Source organism: Solanum pennellii, chromosome 11, assembly GCF_001406875.1.
Source record: "Solanum pennellii chromosome 11, SPENNV200".
Taxonomy (NCBI): domain Eukaryota; kingdom Viridiplantae; phylum Streptophyta; class Magnoliopsida; order Solanales; family Solanaceae; genus Solanum; species Solanum pennellii.
In genome coordinates, this window is record NC_028647.1 from 18,842,789 (window position 1) to 18,852,986 (window position 10,198).

Sequence of the window (10,198 nt, forward strand, 5' to 3'; positions counted from 1 at the left end):
CTCTTTCATAACAACATGATTATGGAAAGTCAAGTCAGTGGACTTGCCAAAATGGGATTAGGAAAGTTAGTGAGCTTTCCAAATTTGGATTAGGAAAGTTATGCCATGAGAGTAACATGAATCATCAAACTTATCATATTGCACACAACATATAACATCTTACGCATAGCACATAACATATTGCATATAGAAGATAACATCTTTCATATCATTCATTCATATGCCATGAGACCTTGGAATCATGGACTTGACATTAAGACTTCCCAAAATGAGGGCTCAACATATGGGACCTCAACTAAGGAGCCTTCTTTATCAAACACAGAGTCTCCTTCATTCATTTATACGTACTTCATTTCATTTCTTTCATAGGCTGGTGTAAACATTAGTTATACCTAGGATGTAGTTTAAGACTTTCATCGGGTTCGTTGTGCAATATTCAAGAATGACCTAGTGTCATTACTTAAGTCTAGCTCACCTCTTGATCATCCTATCCTAATACCTTTGGTATCATTCATTTCATTATGTACATCATTTGAGGGTGGCCTCATTCATTCATTGGGAACTTTAACTATAACCGACATAGATCGTGTGAGCATCATGAAATCCAGTGTCTCCCCACACCGAAAAGAGGTTGAATCACCGGCCAAAGTGACCCAAAACATGCAATCGTACATTGGAATTGAACCCCGCCAGATCCCTATATTGGCATTATAGGTTCAAAGACTAGGGGATATAAGGAGACTCATACCCGGCATTGCCGGACAGTCTCATCTCATGAGAGTTACGTGAACCTCCGCCCTTTCTGAAAGAAGGCATCACCACTCATAGCTAGTCTATCAGTGCTCTGTATAAAGTTCAACTACATTCAACTCATACGTCATGAAAGTTGGCTTCTAATATTAGGACATCATAGCTCAATAGATAATTTCTCATCTCATCATTAGTATTAACTGTGTTAATCTCAATACTTTCATTAGAGTGTTCATAGAGACTGATCTCTTCATTAACTTTACACTCTCATAGGTGAGTACGTTTTGGTAATATTTACTTAGGCTCATTTGAGATTGCTCTCATCTTTTACATTAGCCTCATATCATGTTGTCACCATATTCATTAACATTAGCACATTTTGTCTTCATAATTACTCACCCCTTTTTAAGTGAATGTTCATTTCATCATATGCCAATGCACTTGGCCATTTAGTGTGTTTCACACTCTTACTTAACCCTTCTAGGGTTTCATCATTTCATTGTTCATTTCATTATTTCATTGTTCATTTCATTGTTTCATTGTTCATTTCATCATGTGCCAATGCACTTGGCCATTTAGTGTGTTTTACACTCTTACTTAACCCTCCTAGGGTTACATCATTTCATTACATACATCTTAGGTTCACTTATTTTTTTAAACGTATGCTAGACTTATGGATCTATACCTACAAGCCATGAGGCTTCGTTCATAGTTCGTTTAAGTGATTCATATCTTCCTAAGATTATGTGGTACAAGACTTATGCATCTTGTATTTATGTAAGATCTCGATTTCGATCCAAGTAGGAAGCATTATTCTTGAATATTTAAATCACGTATGACTTATGAATCAATATGGAATTTGTGCAAGGGAACCCGGTTTCGAATCTCTTGGACAACACTTACATTTTTAATTTATTTTATTTTGGCTCACACGGCCTGGGACCCAAGATCAAGACCAAACCAACACCTTCATTTTCTTTTAATTTCTTTTATTTACATTTTCTCTTTCTAGGACGAGGGGTTGTTGGATCAAACCCTCACACCCTCACTTTATTTTTCATTTAACTCTCCTTTTCCGCCTAGAGGTCGTGGGTTCGATTCCCACACCTCACACTTATTTTCTTTTCATTTTTCCTTAAGCTTGACCAAGAGGTTGTGGGTTCGAATCCCACTCCTCTCATTTCTTATTTTCATACATCATTTTCCAGCCCAAAATCATGGTTCAAATCCCCTTCACCACATTCCTTTTTACTTCTTTATTTTCATGGTTTTTAACATGGTGAAGTCACGGGTTCAATCCTCCATGACCTCACTTATTTTATTCATTTTTCACAACATTTTGAACCCTCTTAACTTGACCGAAACTCATCATTTGAAAATAGAAATTGTGTAGTTTTTCTTCAGCATCTTTTCATCAAGTTACTCATTAGTTCTTAGGGAATTTCATAGTTCATTTAGAACGTTTTAGGTGCATTTTCATTGGATTCGATTAGCCAAGAGTTTTTCACTCAATTCAGCCAAATTAAACTTCATATGAACATCACGATTTACATAAGTTTGTGCACGTAAGATCACAACCATAACATTACAATTTTTGAGCCTTAACCTGAGAATACCTAGTCACTGTCACTTTTTTGCAGACACATGCACATAGTTTCAGAACACATAGGTTGTCCATCATACGATTTCAAACACACATACATGAACATATTCATCACGAAAATGCAACAAACGCCTAATATCTACCAGCAAACATACCCAACCTACGAATCATTGGGAGCTAGTGACAGGGACATGCAACGGGGAGCAACCCTTTTTTTTGGAATAGATTCGTCTTAACCTTAGGGGTCTCTTGGAAAAGGGACCAAGAGAGAAGAGAACCCATACCTTTTTGATGTTCAAACCTCGACTTCCTGCCAAAAAACTTCTCAAAACACACGTCCAACACCCCACTCGACGGAAAACCATCTCTTTTCCTACGTGATTGATTAACGTTTGTTTTTATTATATTTTCGTGTGAGTTCTTCAAGTGTGAAGAACCTTGGTATAAATTCTGTTCTTGAATGTTATTTGGTAGAGAGAAACGTGAATGGGAGAAGAGAGATTGAACGTGATAGTGAGATAGACGTGAGAGGAGAGAGTTACCTTAGGCTTTGGAGTCCAGTTTAAGACTTAGTCAAATAAGGTTTAGTTAATTAAACAAACATAAAAATCTTATTTCCCTTTTATTTTAAATTGGCCAATAAATAATAAATAATAATTAATTACATTAATTTAGCAACTTAAATAAATACAATTTAAATCATCGCTTCCACCTAGGTTCGAACTCGGGTGGAGCAAGACTTCACTCTAGGAGCCAATTTTCGGACCTCTCTACCTAAAATGCCCCTCCACGTTATTAATTAAATAATTAATTATATATTTAGGATAATTATGATACTACCCTTAGCCTGTAAAAATACAATTTTATCCCTAGACCCTTCAAACTTAAGATTTTCCCTTTTTAAGTCCGGTAAAGACTTATCCGAGTAAATCTTCATATTCGGGAGCCCTACATGGCTGGACCCAAACTTTACTAGCTCAAGTAACTCCCCAAGTTAGTTGGCTTGGCTGTCGTAAGGGTTCAGAGGTCTGGTTTTATGCGTATCAATGCGTGTGAACCCGGTCTAGTCGTAGGCATTCTTGGCACATTAAGCATTATTTAGCATAGCTGTTTTTAGGGTTGTTACACAGAGCGTACCATTCAGACCCTTGAAGACATGCTGAGAGCATGTGTTGTTGACTTCAAAGGGAGTTGGGATGATCACTTGCCACTGATTGAGTTCTCATATAATAATAGCTACCACTCCAGTATTGGGATGACACCTTTTGAAGAACTGTATGGCAGGAGATATAGGTCCCAGTTGGGTGGTTTGAGGCAGGAGAGTTTTTCATACTTGGACATGACATCATACATGAGGCTGTGGAAAAGGTGAGAATGATCAGGGATAGATTGGCTACTGCTTACAGTCATCAAAAATCCTATGCTGATAACAGGAAGAAGGGCTCTTGAATTTGAGGTAGGTGATCAAGTCAACCTGAAGATATCACCATTAAAGGGGTGATGAGGTTTGGTAAGAAAGGGAAGTTGAGTCCGAGGTATATAGGTCCTTATGAGATCTTACAACGAGTAGGAAAAGTTTCCTATGAACTGAAGTTACCAAATGACATGGCTTCTGTTCATTCAGTGTTTTATGTTTCGATGCTTAAAAAGTATCTAGGTGATCCATCATCCATCTTGCCTGTTGAGGGGGTAGGAGTCGATGAGAACCTTTCTTATGAGGAGGTTCCAGTTGAAATTTTAGATCGCCAAGTGAAGCACCTGAGGAACAAGGAGGTTGCCACCGTAAAGGTGTTATGGAGGAATCACCTTGTTGAGGGAGCAACATGGGATGTTGAGGCCGACATTAGATCCCGTTACCCTCACTTATCAGTTCTTGAGGTTAGATATACTCTTCCTAAATCTGATTTTGTGTAAGAAACTCTAAATTTTAGTGCATTACTCAGTGTTTTGGTGTTTTAAGTCCATAACTGTGTATTTTATACTTGCACTATATGAGTTCATGCTTGCATTCATGTTGCTGTTTTTGTATAGCGTTGACTTGATTTTTGTGTCGCATGAGTTGTGATGTGCATTGATTTCAAGTGAGATTGAGAAGGAAGTTCCTCAATCTGAGATATGAAGCTTAAGATAAGCTTTGAGTGATGTGCATCATCCAGAGTAAGTTGTGAATCAGATTTTCACAATGAGTAAAGTTTAAAGTATGTTGATGTGTTTTTCGAAAATACCCTCTTTGAGTCAAAATGATGTGTAGTGTCATTCAGGGACGAATGTTCCTAAGGGGGGGGGGGGATAATGTAACATTCCAAAAAATGTACTTGTCTACTGAAGGGTCTATTAGGTTTTAAGAATATGTATTGAGGTACATAGGCATCCCAATGGCCAGTATTGAGTAATATTGGGCATATTAGAGAATATTGGCTTAAGGGTGTTATCCAATTTCTATATATTAACAAGTAACTTAAGATATACTTTGATGTTCAAATTCCCCAATCCAATCCTTTTTAGGAATTGTACCTGCAATGAAGACCATAAGCTAAAAAAATTTATTTCTTACATCCCACACATTAGGTACGAGGCATCCAAGTGTCAAGCCTAGGTACCACAGCACATGATCATTTAAAATGATCATGTAGATTAAGCAGTGCGCAAGGACATAGTGAGGGTCCTTGGACAAGAAATGCACAGCAACACATGTGCAAGCACATGTGCAAGAGACCAAGCGACCACGCCCCAACCGAATTTGGTTAGGGCGGTTAGGGGGGCAGGCGCGCGTACGGGTAAAGCCACATTGGGCCTAGATTCCTAACCAATCCTAGGATCTAACTAACTTACCTAACTAGCCAACTAACCTATGACTAACTAAAATAAATTATCTAGTGTACCCGAAATTCTAAGACCTAACCGGGTGACACTAGCCAGGTAACTAACTAAAGAAACATCCTAGTACCTAACCTAGGATGGTCCAAAGAGGTTGGTTATGGTCCTAGTGCTTAGGGTTACTTTAGTAATTACCCTAGGTCACTTAATTGATTAAATTAGCAACTTACTAATTAATTAAAATTCATGGTAAAGCCAAGACATCTTAGAAAATTTTCATATTTGGCTAAGTCAAATGCTCTCCTATTTTTAGTCAATTTAGGATGGGGATTTTGGTAATTAGCTAATTGATTATTTAATAAGTTAATTAGCCTATGTTGAATTATTCAATATTCAGTTCCTAAGATTTAGACTCACGTTTAACTAGGTAAGAAACCTCACAACTCAAAAACAGTTACAAACGTAAGAAAAATAGTGAACAATTCTCCTTAGGTGATTTCAAGGCAGTTCTTCAAGATTTTTCGTGCAAAGTACAGGGTGATCTTTGCAGATTCAATTCTACAGTAAGGTATAGGTTTTCTCTGTTGGATTCCTTTCCACAGGAGGCTTTTCAAACGTTTTTGAATTCAAGAAAATCAAAACTAGGGTTGTTTCCAATGAATCAATTGTTCATATCCCTAGTTCTCCCTATTTCCGATTCTAGTAGTATGTATAATGCAAATCTCGATCATGTTGTTGGTATGTGGTGCTAACTGATCATTATGTGTAGGTTTCTATGATTTAATAATGTCGAATAAGACCTCTAGTTTAGATCTATATGATTAGAGTATCATTTACATGAGATAAGAATGTTGTTATGCCCAATTGTGTTTCAGAAGATGAAGTTGTTAAAAGTTGGCTTGCTTAAAATGATGAGATTACTATAGTATATACATGAAGTTAATTAACTTGGATAATGATATTCTCATGACCAGTGTTTAGTGAAAGTTTGGTTTATGCCAATCAGTTGGCTTACAATATTATTTCAAAAATATATAATAGAATTGGCCATTGACAAAGTCATACCAATCTTATATCGTCAATGTAAATTATGATGTTCTTGTAAGGCCAAATACATGTTAAAGAATGACTTTACAAGTTATAACTCAATGAACTCATAACCCAGGGTATGCCAATAATTGGGATAAGTCCGACCATACCCTATATAAATGAACTTGTGAACATAGTCAACCAGTGTTGGCCCCACAAAATAGTTTCACGTAGGCCAAAAAGGGATAGAAAATTACTTATAGAATAAGTTCAGAGGGTAAGAGGACCTTAGTATAGTATAAGTGTGTATCTGGGATTTCGGACATAGGTTGAGGGGGTACTTGTGTATTTTTCCTTTTTAAAATATATTTTCTTATGCCATATATATTAGGACTCCTAAAACTCTCATTGGATCATTGTTTTCTAATTTACTATATCATATTGTACTCTTATATATTGTATTATATGTTACATATGATGTATGTCTAGACTGTATTTTTTCTGTTGTTGTTTAATAACAATTTTATTGTTTGATTTGATTGTATCTTACTGCATTTTAATTTATATATTTACTAAAATATCCATAATTATTCTAGGGCTGAAGATTTGAGTAGAATTAAATAATATATGGTAAAAGGTAAAAAAAAATGTTATCAAATATAATGCTAGGATATAATTGGAAAAAATCGTGTAACAACGGCAACTCACCAAACCGGTTGTTTCATAAAATAAGGGTTTTCATTAACAACAAAATCTAACAAAAAAATACACTTCATTTTATATAACAATCAAAACAAACAGTGTAGGTATGATAATGATATAATACAATACAATGGGTAACAATGATCCAAACAGAGTGTAATCAATAGTTATCCTTATACTTGTTACGATATATTTTATGACTACTTAATTATTAAATTTCCCAATACATCTTACCATTAATTATGTATCCAATTCATCTTATCATAAATTATAGGACACCACGATTTCATTATTATTAATTTTCTTAATATTCCTTGCCATTTATTTTGGGTGGCCATAATTACTAATTTCCTACTACTTCTTGTCATATGTTTTACACTTCATCTTACCAACTTTTGAAATAAATTGATGGAATTGGATTTTCTAGCAAATTTATACGATCCTCTACTATAACATTGATTTGGTTTCTTAAATATTTACATCTGGAACACCATACATTAAATAATTTTCCATATTTGAAGGATTTTGTATTTTCAGTATGGCATAATACATAATTGTGCACTTTAACTTGACTTTGAATCACATTTATGTCCTTCAACTTTGGGTGTGCACAAGTAGACACTTAAACTTGTATAAAGTAGAACAAATAAAAAAACATGTTTAACATGTCATTTTTTGTCATACGTGGTGTCCTACGTGTATTGTGCCATGCAAGGTCTCATGTGTATATTTATTTAAAAGTTGGATAGTTAAAGTGCATGTTTGTGCATTATGAAACTTGGAGGTCAAAGTTAAAATTTGAAGTCAAGTTTATGGTCCAATATATGTATTATGCCTTTCAATATTGTCTATTTAAAAGATCCATTCTCTTTATTCTTATGTCAAGTAAATTTCAAGAACATAAATATTAGTATAGTGGGGAAACGGATGCTTTTTTCAATGAAACATTCATGTTCTTCTAAAGTTTTATGGCATATCGTCAACCACAGAAGAACCTCATGAAGTCATTAGAAACACAATGAAGATGAAAGAAAAAATTATGGAAGATTCTCAATTGAACCTACATGAATTATCCTCTGGTAGAGTACTTCTTGATCTCAAAGTCCAGAATAATAACAACAATGAGAAGACCGGATCATGCTAGTGAGACTTCCAATGAGAATACTCCCACGCAGAGGAGTTCCTCAAAAACGAAGATTTTCTCTTGCAGCTTCTGCAAGAAAGAATTTACATTAAGCAAACCTTAGTCTGACATCAAAAGTTCACAAACGGGTGAGGGCATTGTCCAAAAGGCAAAATACACTTGTTGATGTTGTTCAGACTTTTGGCCCTCCCAATTATCATCCATACTATTACCCCTAGTAAATTTAAACTCATAAATTCCATTTTACTCTTCTTTTAACAATCAATCCTCATTTCGAGTTAAAGTAGATTCTAATGTCGTTCATAACCCTTCTTTTAATCAGACACAATAATTTTTTTCAAAATACCGACTTATGCCTGAGAAGTGGTAATCATCTTCAAACTCATCATTTTTTAGTTCTCCTAGGAAAAAACAACATTGATATGGTTGGAACTAGAGCTGATATGCTGGAGTATTCCCTTAGTTTTGAAAGAAAAAATAATGCAGATGATTTAAATATAAAGGATTGATTGGTCAATATTTATAATAAATCATAGTGGAAATAGTTACATGCAACTTAAATTGGAAGAGGGGGATGCAGAAAAGAATAATGAAGATAAAGAGGATCTTTATTTAGATCTAAAGATTTAATGTTAGTTTGTAGCTTGCTTTGAATTATTTGGTTATTTCGTGGATCTTTAATTTATTTGTGCTTTGTTTTTTTTAGAACCTATGGTTTTATTTTAGAAATTCCATCTGAGTACATTAAATTATTCTCTTTAATTTATTTGTACTTTGTTTTTATTAGAACCTATCGTATTATTTTAAAAATTCCATCTGAATACATTAAATCATTCTCTTCATCAATTTATTCCCTTTTATTGTTCGGAAATTTAAAGCTTATTCTAAATCAAATGGATGTGACGATTTTTTCTTTTTGTATTTTATTATAACTAGACTATGATAAGCCTAAATCGTAATTTACATTTGTTTTTAAAAAAATTTCTATATTTAAACCGATGGGATGACTATTAAAAAATAGCATAGTTCACTCAAACTGGGAAGGCAAGATTTCAAAAAATATAAGTGAACGAAGACTATTTGGTTTGAGACGTAAATTTTATTTTTTTGTATTGATCAATGACGTGTAAAATCTAATTCTGGAATAGAGGTTTAACCCCACTTGAAGGATCTAAAAGTTGACATTTATTACCTTGAAGAGTATTGTGGAATTGAAGACTTTAACAAATGTACGATTTCTTTCCTGGCCAAAGCTTAGGGATGCAAGTAGTTCATTAATAAAACACCTTCCGCTAGAAAATACATCTTATCTTTAAAACATATATTTAGTTATATCTTAATAAATTCTATGACGCGACCATTCCTTAACTTATACACATAAGAGAATTATTTTATATGTATATAGCAGAACATATATTCTCTTGACTTTTCATTATGTTGCCTTTTCATAAGTTAAGTTTCTCGAGAAGAATTCTGACTCCCTGACCCCTTATATTCTTCTCCTTAGAAATTCTTTGCAAGTCATCTATTTTAATAAATCCAGTAATTGAACCTAGTATAAATAAGTTATCATGTCTTTCATAAGGATAGATTGTTTTGGATTTTGCGTTTATGATACTGACTCTAGGAGTTGGGGATTCAACCTGTATTATTATCTCTTCTTGAACGTTTCTTAGTGACTATTATGTGTAGTTATTCATGGATGAGTTTTCTCTCTTCTCCCATTGGATTATACATGGTATTCTAATATAAATTTACTTAGTTTTTAGATAATTTTCAATGGTTCTTTGAGCGAATTGATTAGATTTCAATTCAAGAGTATCCTTTCTTTCTTTGTATTCCATATTTAAGATTATTTGTTGCAATTATAATGTCAAGTTAATTAGTATGTTTGGTATGTATTTAACACAATAATTATCTTGATCTTTCTATATTTTTACTCTTTTTTCATGATAGTTTTTGGTGTTCATGTGTGGTTGAAGAATTTATCTTCAACTTCTTTCAATTCCAAGGCCAATTTAACATCATGCACTAAGAAACTCCAAGTCATGAATAATATTTTTATATTAGAACAATAAGATGTGATCAATCATTTTTCGGTTATTCATAGAAATTATCGTTTTCCTATCCCGATGTCGACCCCCCCCCCCCCC